Source organism: Canis aureus, chromosome 12, assembly GCF_053574225.1.
Source record: "Canis aureus isolate CA01 chromosome 12, VMU_Caureus_v.1.0, whole genome shotgun sequence".
Taxonomy (NCBI): Eukaryota; Metazoa; Chordata; class Mammalia; order Carnivora; family Canidae; genus Canis; species Canis aureus.
The window spans coordinates 5,217,547-5,232,807 of NC_135622.1; the positions used below are offsets into that span (position 1 = coordinate 5,217,547).

Here is a 15,261-nt window from a genome sequence, read left to right on the forward strand (position 1 = left end):
TCCCGGGACTCCAGGATCGCTCCCTGGGCCAAAGGCAGGCGCCAAACCGCTGAGCCACCCAGGGATCTCCTCAAGTCATTTCTAAAGCAACATCTGCAAAAGTGAAATGCAGCTATTAATGAGCTCTTAGATTCTGCACTCTATTGTTCTATCCAATATACTTATTAGTTCAGGTATTACATATATTTTAATTAAATAGCACTCTCACAGGTTGGTTATACATCCATTTACATTGGGAAAAATTGATATCTTTGCTGCTTTTTAAAAAAATTAAAAGGAGGGGCATCTGGGTGGCTCAGCCCATTAAGCCTCCAATTCTTAGTTTCAGGTCAGGTCTTGATCTGAGAGTCGTGAGTTTAAGCCCTGCTTTGGACTCCATGTTGGGAATGCAGCCTACTTAAAAAAAATAATAAAAATAAAGGAAATGGTTACTTGGAGTTGGCTCTAGAATGGTAGAAAACATCAGATCTTAGCAATGGCTTGTCACTTTTCCACTTAATTTTCCTTATTATTATTTTATTTTTTAAAATTATACAAGTAATACCTGAGGAATTTAGGGAAAATAGAAAATTCAAGAAAGAAAAATATTACCATGATTTGCAATTCCTTCAATAAGAGATAACTGTGTTAACATTCTGGTATCTTATAAATGTTTTTTTTTATTTTATTACAAATGTTTTTTAATGAAGTTACATCTAAGTGCATACTTTTTATGTGTACATATATTGTACTTTTTAAAAAACTGGAACCAGGGCAGCCTGGGTGGCTTGGTGGTTTAGCGCCGCCTTCGGCCCAGGGCCTGATCCTGGAGACCCGAGATCAAGTCCCATGTCAGGCTTCCTGCATAGAGCCTGCTTTTCCCTCTGCCTGTGTCTCTGCCTCTGTGTGTCTTATGAATGGATAAATAAAATCTTAAAAAAAAAAAAAAGTGGAACCATACTCTACACGTAATTCTTCTGTAACCTTTTTTTCTAACGTTATTTTATGAACATTCTTTTATGTCAATAAATATGTACCCCTGTTTTTCTTTCTTTTGCTTTAATGGATGGCTTGTTCCTTTCTTTAATTACAAAAGGAATGAGACCTACATTTTAAATTATTGAACACATATAAAACCCAGTATATATTCATATTCACTAGAGCTACAAAGTATTATCGCTATCAGAAAATTCTTTATTTTATTTTATTTTTTTAAGATTTTGTTTATTTATTCATGGCAGACACAGAGAAAGAGAGAGGCACAGACACAGGCAGAGGGAGAAGCAGGCTCCACACAGGGAGCCCGATGTGGGACTCGATCCCAGGACTCCAGGATCACACCCCAGGCCGAAGGCAGCACTAAACCGCTGGGCCACCGGGAGTGCCAAGAAAATTCTTTAATTATAATTCACATTCACTTCTTCCTCTACTAATCTATCAATATTTTAACTAAGCAGAACAGCAATCTCACGTTTGTTTCTGGAGTTACTCTAAGCACCAGATATGTTTGGATTTTCTGATAGTGAAATATTTATACTTCACAATGAACCCAATTATAGAAAGAAGTTTACTATGAGTCCACTCTCCCCTTCTCTGTTATCAATTTAAACTTCATAGTATTGTGTAGAAATAACCTGATATATTTAATCACATCTCTGCCTTGGGATTGTTAGAGGTTTTTTTTTTTTCTTTCTGTTTTTATCTGTAACATACTTTAATGAGAATGGTCTTGTTCATATATATTTACACATTGTCCAATTGTTTCCTAGAATTGCAAGAGGGTCTGTGGACTTTCTTTTAACTTTCTATTATGAAAAAGTTCAAACTCAACCCTTTTTAAAAAAAAGACTTCTTTATTTATTTCAGAGAGAGAGAGAGGGAGTGTATGTGAACATGTGCACACACACGCACATGGTCAGGGGAGGGGAAAAGGAAGAGGGAGAGAGAGTCTTTAGCTGACTCCAAGCTGAGATTGGAGCGTGATGTGAGGCTTCATCTCAGGACTCTGAGATCAGGACCTGAGCAGAAACCAAGAATGGGGTGCTTAAACAACTGTACCACCTAGGCGCCCCCCAATCTTTTTTTTTAAAGTCAGGTTTATAGGGGTATAACTTACAGACAGTAAAATTCATCCTTTAAAAAAAAGATTTTATTTGAGAGAGAGAGAGTGCAAGCAGCGGGGAGAGGCAGAGCGAGAGGGAGAAGCCGACTCCCTGCTGAGCAGGGAGCCTGATATAGGGCTTGATCAGAGGACCCTGAGATGACCTGAGCTGAAGGCAAACACTAAACCAACTGAGTCACCCAGGCACCCCCAGTAAAACTCATCCTTGTTAGTGTACAGTTCTATGTGTTTTGACAAATGCATACAGCCATGTAACCACCATCATAATCAAGATACAGACCAGTTCATCCCCCCTGCCACACCATAATTCCCTTGTGCCCTTTGTAATCAGCTTCTCTTCCCACACGCATCCTTTGGTAACTACTGATCAGTTTTCTGACCCTATAATTTTGCCTTTCCCAGAATGTTTTATGTATGAAATTATACAGTATGTAGTCTTTTGAGTCTGGCTTCTTTCACTTAGCATTCATTCATGTGGTTGCATATCAGAAATTTGTTGCATTTTATTGCTGAGGTTTTCTCACTCTCTGGAAGTACCACAGTTTGTTTATTCATTTACCAGTTGAAGAACGTGTGGGTTGTTTCTAGGTTTTAGCAACCAAGAATCAAACCACCATAAACATTTGAGTACAGGTTTTTGAATGAATCTATTTTTTTAATTGTTCTTGAGTGGGAGTAGTGAACACACTGTGCTGGGCTGTATGGTAAGTGTATGTTTAACTTTATAAGAAATGGCTCAACTGTCTGTCATAGGGGTCATATTGTTTTTCTTTTTTTTTTTTTTTAAGATTAAAAAAATGTTTTATTTATTCATGAGACTCAGAAAAAGGCAGAGACATAGGCAGAGGGATAAGCAGGCTCCTTGGGGGGAGCCAATGTAGGACTTGATCCCAGGATCCCGGGATCATGACCTGAGCCGAAGGCAGATACTCAATCACTGAGCCACCCAGGCGTCCCAATGTATGTATTTTTATTGATTCATGAGAGACACACAGAAAGAGGCAGAGACATAGGTCTCTTTAAAAAATGATCAGAGGACCTGAGATGACCTGAGCTGAAGGCAAACACTAAACCAACTGAGTCACCCAGGCACCCCCAGTAAAACTCAGTAAAACAATTTTTTAAAATCTTTAAAAAAATGTATTTATTTATTCATGAGAGACACACAGAAAGAGAGAGAGAGAGAGAGGCAGAGACACAGGCAGAGGGAGAAGCAGGCTCCATGCAGGGAGCCTGACATGGGACTCGATCCCAGGTCTCCAGGATCAGGCCCTGGGCTGAAGGCAGTGCTAAACCGCTGAGCCTGAGCCACTCAGGCTGCCTGAGATCCATTCAATTGGAGGAAATTTTGGTTTACAGATGAGGAAGTCTACATTGGTGAGTGTAGCAAGCTCTTCAAAGACAACATTGAAACAACAAATGAGAAACAAAAAAGGCACAAAAACAAAACAGCAAATAAAAAAGATACATATTGAAAGTAAATCCATCATTTTGTAAGAAATAATAACAGCAAAATAATTTATCCTAACCCAAAATACTACCTGTCAAAACAGCTCAAATAACCAAGCAGTGAATTAAATGGACCACATTGCACCAGTCACCCAGCTTCTATCAAATTTCAATATATTTCAGTAGGATTGCATTTAACTCTTGGGTTACAAAGACTTTGTTTTTATTTTGTGGAAGCTATTGATGTGATTGAACTAAAGTTAAATGGAAACCCAAACACAGCCTTGGCAAAAATCTAAACTGTATTAAGAAATAAACAAGAGAACATACTTATTGAAATACATGGCAGAAGAATATACCAAAATCCTGTCAACAGGCATTGTGCGTTGAATGAGCTCTCTATCTTGTAGTAGGTTTGGCTTTGGCATGCTAAACTTCTCCATAACAAAATGTATGTATATTCTTGTCTTTTAGTACAGAATAAGAAAAGCATATATTGGCTTAAAGACAGCTGAAACACTCAATATATTTTCTTGTCTTTGTAGAAGGTCCACAAGTCAGTTGTTAGCTTATTATTATTATTATTTTCTAGAGAGGAAAGGGGGGAGGGGCAGAGGGAGAGAATCTTTTTTTTTAAAGATTTTATTTATTTATTTACTTATTCATGAGAGACACAGGAAGAGAAACAGAGACAGAGCCAGAGGGAGAAGCAGGCTTCCCAAGGGGAGTCCGATGCAGGACTCGATCTCAGGACCCCGGGATCACGACCTAAGCCAAAGGCAGACGCTCAACCACTGAGTCACCTAGGTGCCCTGGAAGAGAGAGAATCTTAAGCAGGCTCCATGCCTACTCAGAGCCCAATGGCAGGCTTGATCTCATGATCATGAGATCATGACATGAGCTGAAATCAATGTCGGACACTTAACTGACTGAGCCACCTAGCTGCCCATATCTCATATTGATTTTAAATTGAATTTTTAATTTTATCAAAGCAGTACAGGTACATAATTTAAAAAGCCAAATTGATAAAAGTCATAACACTCACTTTTTCACAATGGGTTTGGCACCAGAACGCAAGTGTCATGAAAACCACTACTAAACCTAAACCAAAACGGGAAAGGAAAGAGTCACATCAACATCATTGTCATTGGACATGTAGATTTGGGCAAGTCTACCACGACTGGTCATCTGATCTACAACTCTGGTGAGATCGACAAAAGAACTATTCAAAAATTTTGAGGAGGCTGCTGATATGGGAAAGGACTCCTTTACATATGCTTGGGTCTTGTATAAACTGAAAGCTGAATGTGAGTGTGGTATCACCATTGATACCTCCTTGTGGAAATTCGAGAACAGAAAGTATTATGTGACCCTCAGTGATGCCCCAGGACAGAGATTTTATCAAAAACACCACTACAGGCACATCTTAGGCTGACTGTGCTGTCCTGATTGGTGCTGCTGGTGTTGGTGAATTTGAAGCAGGTATCTGTAAGAATGGGCAAGACCCGTGAACATGCCCTTCTGGTTTACACACTGGGTGTAAAACAACTGGTTGCTGGTGTTGAAAAAATAGATTCTATAAGTCACCCAGAAAGAAGAAATACAAGGATACAGCCAGAAGAAATACAAGGAAATTGTTAAGGATGTCAGCACCTACATTAAGAAAATTGGCTGCAACCCTGACACAGTAGCATTTGTGCCAATTTCTTTTCCTTTTTTTTTTTTTTTAAGATTTTATTTATTTATTCGAGAGAGAGAGAAGGAGAAGCAGGCTCCATGCAGGAAGCCCGATGTGAGACTCCAACCCGGTTCTCCAGGATCAGACCCTGGGCTGAAGGCGGCGCCAAACCTCGAGCCACCCGGGCTGCCCCATTTGTGCCAATTTCTGATTGGAATAGTGACAACGTGCTGGAGCCAAGTGCCAACATGCCTTGGTTCAAGGGATGGAAAGTCAACTGTAAAGATGAGAATGCTAGTGGAACACACTGCTTGAAGCTCTGGATTGCATTCTGCCACCAATTTGTCCTACTGACAAGCCCTGTATCTGCCTCTCCAGGACGTTTACAAAATTGGTGGTATTGGGGCACCTGGGTGGCTCAGTGGTTGAGTGTTTAGCTCAGGTCATGATGCTGGGGTCCTGGGATCAAGTTCTGCATCAGGCTCCCCGCAAGCCTGGTTCTCCCTCTGCCTGTGTCTCTGCCTCTTTATCTGTGTCTCTTGTGAATAAATAAAATATTTTTTAAAAAAGAACATAACTGGGCAGCCCCGGTGGTGCAGCAGTTTAGCGGGACCTCCCTGGGATCGAGTCCCACGTCAGGCTCCCTGCATGGAGCCTGCTTCTCCCTCTGCCTGTGTCTCTGCCTCTCTCTCTCTGTGTCTCTATGAATGAATAAAATCTTAAAATAAAAAAGAACATAACTGTTAAAGATATGCATTGTGGCAATGTGGCTGGTGACAGCAAAAATGACCCACTAAAGGAAGCAGCTGGCTTCACAGCTCAGGTGATTATCCTGAACCATCCAGGCCAAATCAGTGCTGGATAGGCGCCTGTGCTGGATTGTCACACAGCTCACATAGCTTGCAAGTTTGCTGAGCTGAAGGAGAAGATAGATCATCGTTCTGGAAAAAAGCTGGAAGATGGTCCCAAGTTCTTGAAATCTGGGGATGCTGCCATTATTGATATGGTTCCTGGCAAGCCTATGTGTGTTGAGAGCTTTTCTGACTATCCTCCTCTGGGCCATTTTGCTGTTTATGACATGAGACAGACGGTTGCTGTGGGTCTCATCAAAGTAGAGGACAAGAAGGCAGCTGGAGCTGGCAAGGTCACTGAGTCTGCCCAGAAAGCTCTGAAGGTTAAAAAGTATCCCTAATACCTGCCACCCATTCTTTTTTTTTTTTTTTAAGATTTTATTTACTTATTCATAAGTAAAGGCAGAAACATAGGCAGAGGGAGAAGCAGGCTCTCTGCAGGGAGCCAGAAGTGGGACTTGATCCTGGGATTCCAGGATCACCCCCTAAGCTGAAAGGCAGAGGCTCAACCACTGAGCCACCCAGGCATCCTGCCACTCCATTTTTTGTATATATTTTTATAGTTAATTTGCCAACATATAGCATAACACCCAGTGCTCATCCTGTCAAGTGCCCCCCTCAGTCCTGCCACCCAGTTACCCCAAACCCCCTCCCACCTCCCTTTCCACTACCCCTTGTTCGTTTCCCAGAGTTAGGAGTCTCTCATGTTCTGTCACCCTCACTGGTATTTTCACTCATTTTCTCTTCTTTCCCCTTTATTCCCTTTCACTATTTTTTTTATATTCCCCAAATGAATGAGACCATATAATGTTTGTCCTTCTCCAATTGACTTACTTCACTCAGCATAATACCCTCCAGTTCCATTCATGTCAAAGCAAATGGTGGGTATTTGTCGTTTCTTATGGCTGAGGAATATTCCATTGTATATATAGACCATATCTTCTTTATCCATTCATCTTTCGATGGACACCGAGGCTCCTCGCAGTTTGGCTATTGTGGAGATTGCTACTATAAACATTGGGGTGCAGGTGTCCTGCCGTTTCACTGCATCTGTATCTTTGGGTAAATCCCCAGCAGTGCAATTGCTGGGTCGTAGGGCAGGTCTATTTTTAACTCTTTGAGGAACCTCCACACAGTTTTCCAGAGTGGCTGCACCAGTTCACATTTCCACCAACAGTGCAAGAGGGTTCCCCTTTCTCCACATCCTCTCCAACATTTGTTGTTTCCTGTCTTAATTTTCACCATTCTCAATGGTGTGAGGTGGGATCTCATTGTGGTTTTGATTTGTATTTCCATGATGGCAAGTGATGCGGAGCATTTGCATTTTCTCATGTGCTTTTTGGCCATGTCTGTGTCTTCTTCTGTGAAATTTCTGTTCATGTCTTTTGCCCATTTCATGATTGGATTGTTTCTTTGCTGTTGAGTTTAATAAGTTCTTTATAAATCTTGGACACTAGCCCTTTATCTGATACGTCATTTGTAAACATCTTCTCCCATTCTGTATGTTATCTTTCAGTTTCCTTGACTGTTTCTTTTGCTGTGCAGAAGCTTTTTATCTTAAGTCCCAATAATTCATTTTTGCTTTAGTTTCCCTTGCCTTCATAGATGTATCTTGCAAGAAATTGCTGTGGCCAAGTTCAAAAAGGGTGTTGCCTGTGTTCTCCTCTAGGATTTTTTTTTTAAAGATTTTATTTATTTATTCATAGAGACAGAGAGAGGGGCAGAGACACAGGCAGAGGGAGAAGCAGGCATCATACAGAGAGCCCGACGTGGGACTCGATCCAGGGTCTCCAGGATCACACCCTGGGCTGCAGGCAGCACTAAACCGCTGCACCACCAGGGCTGCCCTCTCCTCTAGGATTTTGATGGATTCTTGTCTCACATTTAGATATCTCACCCATTTTGGTTTATCTTTGTGTATGGTGTAAGAGAATAGTCTAGTTTCATTCTTCTGCACGTGGCTATCCAATTTTCCCAGCACCATTTATTGAAGAGACTGTCCTTTTTCCAGGGGATGGTCTTTCCTGCTTTATTGAATATTAGTTGACTATAAAGTTGAGGGTCCACTTCTGGGTTCTCTATTCTGTTCCACTGATCTATGTGTCTGTTTTTGTGCCAGTACCATACTGTCTTGATGATCACAGCTTTGTAGTACAACCTGGAAGCTAGCATTGTGATGCCCCCGGCTCTGGTTTTCTTTTTCAATATTCCCCTGGCTATTTGGGGTCTTTTCTGATTTCACACAAATCTTAAGATGATTTGTTCCAACTCTCTGAAGAAAGTCCATGGTATTTTTTTAAAAGATTTTATTTATTTATTTGTGAGAGACAGAGAGAGGGAGAGAGGCAGAGACACAGGCAGAGAGAGGGAGAAGCAGGCCTCATGCAGGAAGCCCGACATGGGACTCGATCCAGGGTCTCCAGGATCACGACCTGGACTGAAGGCGGCGCTAAACCACTAAGCCACCCGGGCTGCCCAGTCCATGGTATTTTGATAGGGATTGCATTAAATGTGTCAATTGCCCTGGGTAGCATGGACATTTTCACAATATTAATTCTTCCAATCCATGAGCATGGAATATTTTTTCCATCTCTTTGTGTCTTCCTCAATTTCTTTCAGAAGTGTTCTGTAGTTTTTAGGGTATAGATCCTTTACCTCTTTGGTTAGGTTTATTCCTAGGTATCTAATGCTTTTGGGTGCAACTGTAAATATGATTGACTCCTTAATTTCTCTTTCTTCAGTCTCATTGTTAGTGTATAGAAATGCCACTGATTTCTGGGCATTGATTTTGTATCCTGCCACACTGCCGAATTGCTGTATGAGTTCTAGCAATCTTGGGGTGGAGGCTTTTGGGTTTTCTATGTACAGTATCATGTCATCTGTGAAGAGGGAGAGTTTGACTTCTTCTTTGCCAGTTTGAATGCCTTTTATTTCTTTTTGTTGCCTGATTGCTGAGGCTAGGACTTCTAATACTATGTTGAATAGCAGTGGTGAGAGTGGACATCCCTGTCGTGTTCTGATCTTAGGGGAAAGGCTCCCAGTGTTTCCCCATTAAGAATGATATTTGCTGTGGGCTTTTTGTACATGGCTTTTAAGAGTCTCATGCTCTACCGACTGTACATGGCTTTTAAGATGCTGAGGAATGTTCCCTCTATCCCTGCACTCTGAAAGTTTTTTTTTAATTTTATACTCAATTCTTACATGCCAATTTTATTTTATTTTTTATTGGTGTTCAATTTACCAACATACAGAATAACCCCCAGTGCCCGTCACCCATTCACTCCCACCCCCCGCCCTCCTCCCCTTCTACCACCCCTAGTTCATTTCCCAGAGTTAGCAGTCTTTACGTTCTGTCTCCCTTTCTGATATTTTCCACACATTTCTTCTCCCTTCCCTTATATTCCCTTTCACTATTATTTATATTCCCCAAATGAATGAGAACATATAATGTTTGTCCTTCTCCGATTGACTTACTTCACTCAGCCACTCTGAAAGTTTTGATCAGGAATGGATGCTGTATTTTGTCAAATGCTTTCTCTGCATCTATTGAGAGGATCATATGGTTCTTGTTTTTTCTCTTGTTGGTATAATCTATCACATTGATTGTTTTACGAGTGTTGAACCAGCCTTGCATCCCGGGGATAAATTCCACTTGGTCATGGTGAATAATCTTCTTCATGTACTGTTGGATCCTATTGGCTAGTATCTTGTTGAGAATTTTTGCATCTGTGTTCATCAGGGATATTGGTCTATAATTCTCCTTTTTGGTGGGGTCCTTGTCTGGTTTTGGAATTAAGGTGATGCTGGCCTCATATAACGAGTTTGGGAGTTTTCCATCTCTTTCTATCTTTCTGAACAGCTTTAGTACAATAGGTATGGTTTCTTCTTTAAATGTTTGATAGAATTCCCCTGGGAAGTCATCTGGCCCTGGATTTTTGTGTCTTGGGAGGTTTTCGAAGACTGCTTCAATTTCCTCCCCGGCTATCAGCCTGTTCAGGTTTTCTATTTTTTCCTGTTCCAGTTTGGTAGTTTGTGGTTTTCCAGAAATGCATCCATTTCTTCTAGATTGCCTAATTTATTGGTGTATAGCTGCTCATAATATGTTTTTTTTTAATATTTTTTTTAATTTTTTATTTATTTATGATAGCCACAGAGAGAGAGAGAGAGGCGCAGAGACACAGGCAGAGGGAGAAGCAGGCTCCATGCACCGGGAGCCCGACGTGGGATTCGATCCTGGGTCTCCAGGATCGCGCCCTGGGCCAAAGGCAGGCGCCAAACCGCTGCGCCACCCAGGGATCCCTCATAATATGTTTTTAAAATCGTTTGTATTTCCTTGGTATTGGTTGTGATCTCTCCTTTTTCATTGGTGATTTTATTTTTTTTTTTTATTTTTTTTTTAATTTTTTTTTTTATTTATGATAGTCACAGAGAGAGAGAGAGAGAGAGGCAGAGACATAGGCAGAGGGAGAAGCAGGCTCCATGCACCGGGAGCCTGATGTGGGATTCGATCCCGGGTCTCCAGGATCGTGCCCTGGGCCAAAGGCAGGCGCCAAACCGCTGCGCCACCCAGGGATCCCCTCATTGGTGATTTTATTAATTAGAGTCTTTTCTCTTTTGTTTTTAATAAGGCTGGCTAATGGTTTATCTATCTTATTAATTCTTTCAAAGAACCAACTCCTCGTTTGTTGATCTGCTATCCCATTCTTAATCAGTGGTGGAAGAACGGTCTCAGAAATGTTTGTGTCAATTGGCCATTTAAGTTTAACAGTAAAAGACTGGTTAATGATAACAATGCATTGTAAAACCTTCAAAAGGAAGGGAGAATGTTTTGTGGACCGTTTTTTGTTTGTTTGTTTGTTTGTTTGTTTGTTTTGCATGTGTGCGGCACTTTTAAGTTATTAGTTTTTAAAATCAGTACTTTGGGATCCCTGGGTGGCGCAGCGGTTTAGCGCCTGCCTTTGGACCAGGGCGCGATCCTGGAGACCCAGGATCGAATCCCACGTCAGGCTCCCGGCATGGAGCCTGCTTCTCCCTCTGCCTATGTCTCTGCCTCTCTCTCTCTCTCTCTCTGTGTGACTATCATAAATAAAAAAAAAAAAATTGGGATCCCTGGGTGGCGCAGCGGTTTGGCGCCTGCCTTTGGCCCAGGGCGCGATCCTGGAGACCCGGGATCGAATCCCACGTCGGGCTCCCGGTGCATGGAGCCTGCTTCTCCCTCTGCCTGTGTCTCTGCCTCTCTCTCTCTCTCTCTCTCTGTGACTATCATAAATAAATAAAAATTAAAAAAAAAATTATAAAATCAGTACTTTTTTAGGGGCCCCTGGGTGGCTCAGTCTGTTAAGTGTCTGCCTTCATCGCAGGTCATGATCCCAGGGTCCTGGGATTGAGCCCCTGTCAGGCTCCCTGCTCAGCGGGGAGCCTGCTTCTCCCTCTCTTTCTGGCCCTTCCCACCTACTTGTGTTGTCTCTTTCTCAAATAAATAAATTTAAAAATCTTTAAAAATAAAATCAGTACTTAAAAAAAGGATTTTATTTATTTATTCGTGAAAGACCCACAGAGAGAGGCAGAGACACAGGCAGAGGGAGAAACAGGCTCCACACAGGAAGCCCGACGCAGGACTCGATTCCTGGTCCCCAGGATCACACACTTGGCTGAAGGTGGCGCTAAACCGCTGAGCCACCTGGGCTGCTCAGTACTTTTTATTTGTAAAGGACTTGACCAAAAATCTGTCACAGAATTTTGAGTCCCACTAAAACAAATGTTTGATGAGAATAAAAAAATCATTACACTCTAGAACTCCAAATTTTCAAAAACATGTTCGTACTGCTATTTCTTGATTTTTCAGTTTTAGATTTTTCTCCTCCTCCTTCTTCTTCTTCTTCTTCTTCTTCCTCCTCCTCCTCCTCCTCCTCCTTTTTCTTGTGGGCTCCATGCCCAGCATGGAGCCCAATACAAGGCCCGAACTCACCACCCTGAGATCAAGACCTGAGCTGAGATCAAGAGTCCACACTTAACCAACTGAGCCATCCAGGGGCCCCAGGTATTATTATCTATTAACTTCCAACTACAAAAGATGAGGATTTACATCATCATGTGTTACTCCCCAACATATAGTTCTACCCTATCCTCCTGATATAGTTATTATATAATATTTTTTATTGAAGTATAATTAACATAAAAGTGCTCTGCTAGTTTTAGATGTATAATACAGTGATTCAACAATTCTGTACATTACTGTGTTCATCAAGGTAAGTGTGTTATTATTAATCCCCTTCACCTATTTCACCAATCTCTCCACCCACATCCCCTTTGGAAACCATGAGTTTGTTCTCTGCATTTACATCTCTGCGTTTTTTTTTTGTTTGTTTGTTTTTTTGTTTTTTTGTGGGCTCTTTGCCTCCGCATAGTGCACCCACCTCCCTTTCTGCCTCCACTGCCACCCTGGTGCCCGTGGAAAAGCTTGTTGGGGGGGGGGATCCCTGGGTGGCTCAGCGGTTTAGCGCCTGCCTTTGGCCCAGGGCATGATCCTGGAGTCCCGGGATCGAGTCCCAAGTCGGGCTTCCGGCATGGAGCCTGCTTCTCCCTCCTCCTGTGTCTCTGCCTCTCTCTCTCGCTCTCTATCATGAATAAATAAAATAAATAAAGAAAAAAAGAAAAAAAAGGAAAAGCTTATGGGGAAGGGCGGCAAAAAAAAGAAGTTCTGAAGTTTACCCTTTTTAAAAAAAAAAGATTTTATTTATTTATTCATGTATCCGGAGAGGTGCCTGGGTGCCTCAGTAGGTTAAGCTACCACGTTTGGCTCAGGTCATGATCTCAGCATCCTGAGATGGAGACCCGCATCCACAGAGCTCCACATGCCACCTCCCTCATTGATGATTCACTTTTCTACTGCATGCATTGAGACCCCCCCACTCCATGGCTTGAGCCCCACATACGTAGAGCCTGGGCTTTCTGCTCAGTGGGGAGTCTATTTCTCCCTCTCCCTCTGTGCTCTTTCTCTCTCAAATAAGTAAATAAATAAATAAAATCTTTTAAAAAACCCTCATTTATCTGCAATATTTTATATGAGTTCTTGAATAAAATTTGGGAACCAAAAAATAGTCTGTTTTTTGGGGTCTCTTCTTCATTTGTTCATTTGTTTTATTTCTAGAATTCCATGTATGAGTGAAGTCATCAAATGGTATTCATTCTCTGTCTGACATTTCGTTTAGCATTATACCTTCCAGGCCCATCCATGTTGTCGTAGATAGCAAGATCTCATTCTTTTTTATGGATGAAAACTATTACATTGTGTTATATACTACATACACCACAACTTCTTTATCCGTGGATGGATACTTCGATTGCCTCCATATTTTGGCTATTGTAAATAATACTGTAAACATAGGGGTGCATATATCTTGTTGAATTAGTGTTTCTGTTTTCATTGGGTACATACCCAATATTTATTTATTTCAGAGAGAGAGAGCAAGAGCATGCATGAGCTGGGAGGGGGGAGCAGAAGGAGAGGGAGAAGCAGACTCCTAGTTGAGCAGGCAGCCCAATGTGGGGCTTGATCTCAGGACCCTGAAATAATGACGTGAGCCGAAAGCAGATGCTTAACCAACTGAGCCACCCAGGTGCCCTGATTTTTAATTTTTTGAGAGGCCTCCATACTTTTTTCCACGTCAATTTGCATTTCTACCAACAGTTCATGAGGGTTCTTTTTTCTCCACATCCTCCCTAACACTTGTTATTTCTTACCTTTTTGATTTTAGCCATTTGACAGGTGTGAGATATCTCATTGATCTCATTTGATTTGCATTTCTCTGGTGATTAATTATTGAATCATAATGTTAGCTAAATCAGCTTTTAGATTATCATCAATATTTACTCAGAGCTAAGCCAGTCTATATTTCTCTTCTTATACACATTTATTTTTATTTTTAAAAGATTTTTTAAAATTTTAAAAGATTTAAAGAAATTTATTTATTCATGAGAGTCACAGAGAGGCAGAGACATAGGCAGAGGGAAAAGCAGGCTCCATGAAGGGAGCCTGATGCGGGACTCCTCCCCAGACCCGGGATCATGCCCTGAGCTGTAGGCAGACGCTCAACCACTGTGCCACCCAGTGCCCCTATTTTTTTAAGTGTTTTATTTATTTATTTATTTATTTATTTATTTATTTATTTATGAGAGAGAGCAAGAGAGAGAGCATGAGCGGGGTAAAGGGCAGAGGGAGAAGCACCCAATTGTGTACCCAATTGTATGATGAATATAGGAGAGAAAGGTATTGGTTTGTTGGGGAGAATTCTTACTGTTTGAAATTGAGATTTTTGCTTTTCCTGCCAATTTGCATTACAGGTGTTTCTGAGTCTAGAATACCTTATTTTGACTTCTGTGGGTCAGAGTTGGGAAAGAATTCAGTTGGTTTTATTTTTTTATTTTTTTTTAAATTTTTATTTATTTATGATAGTCACACAGAGATAGAGAGAGAGGTAGAGACATAGGCAGAGGGAGAAGCAGGCTCCATGCACCGGGAGCCCGACGTGGGATTTGATCCCGGGTCTCCAGGATCGCGCCCTGGGCCAAAGGCAGGCGCTAAACCGCTGCGCCACCCAGGGATCCCAATTCAGTTGGTTTTAATATGAACTTCAACCAAATCTGTTTTAGCCCTACCCTTCCCTTATCTTCAAAGGTTCATTGTGCTTCCAAATTCAGAATTTTTTGTGTGGTTCTTTTTTTTTATGATTTTATTTATTTATTTATTCATGAAAGACACAGAGAGAGAAAGGCAGAGACATAGGCAGAGGGAGAAGCAGGCTCCAGGCAGGGAGCCCGGTGTGGGACTCGATCCTGAGACCGAGGATCACGCCCTGACCCAGGGGCAGGTGCTCCACCACTGAGCCACGCAGGCGTCCCTTTTTGTGTGGTTCTACTGTAAATCAGTTTGTCTCTCAATCTCTGGCAGGCAGTTAGGTTTCAGCTTTCTCCTCTCTTCTAAGATGATCACTTCTACTCTACTGGGATCTCTGAAGGGGATCCCAATAATGGCATTCCTGCCTCATGCAGGGGTGCTGAACAAGTTGAGAGATAAAGCAACAGGCAAATATGAAGGTAAACGTATCGACTTTATCACTGTGGGAGGCTAAATTGGAGGTGTACTTTGTCTTTTTTCTTTCTTTCTTTCTTTCTTTCTTTCT

At 41.6% G+C, this 15,261-nt stretch overlaps 1 protein-coding gene across 3 annotated transcripts in view; it reads left to right on the top strand.

Moving 5' to 3' along the window:
• Positions 1 to 15,261, top strand: part of LOC144280412 (uncharacterized) — a 204,584-nt gene that overhangs the window by 113,567 nt on the left and 75,756 nt on the right. The gene's annotated exons all lie outside the window — the stretch shown is intronic.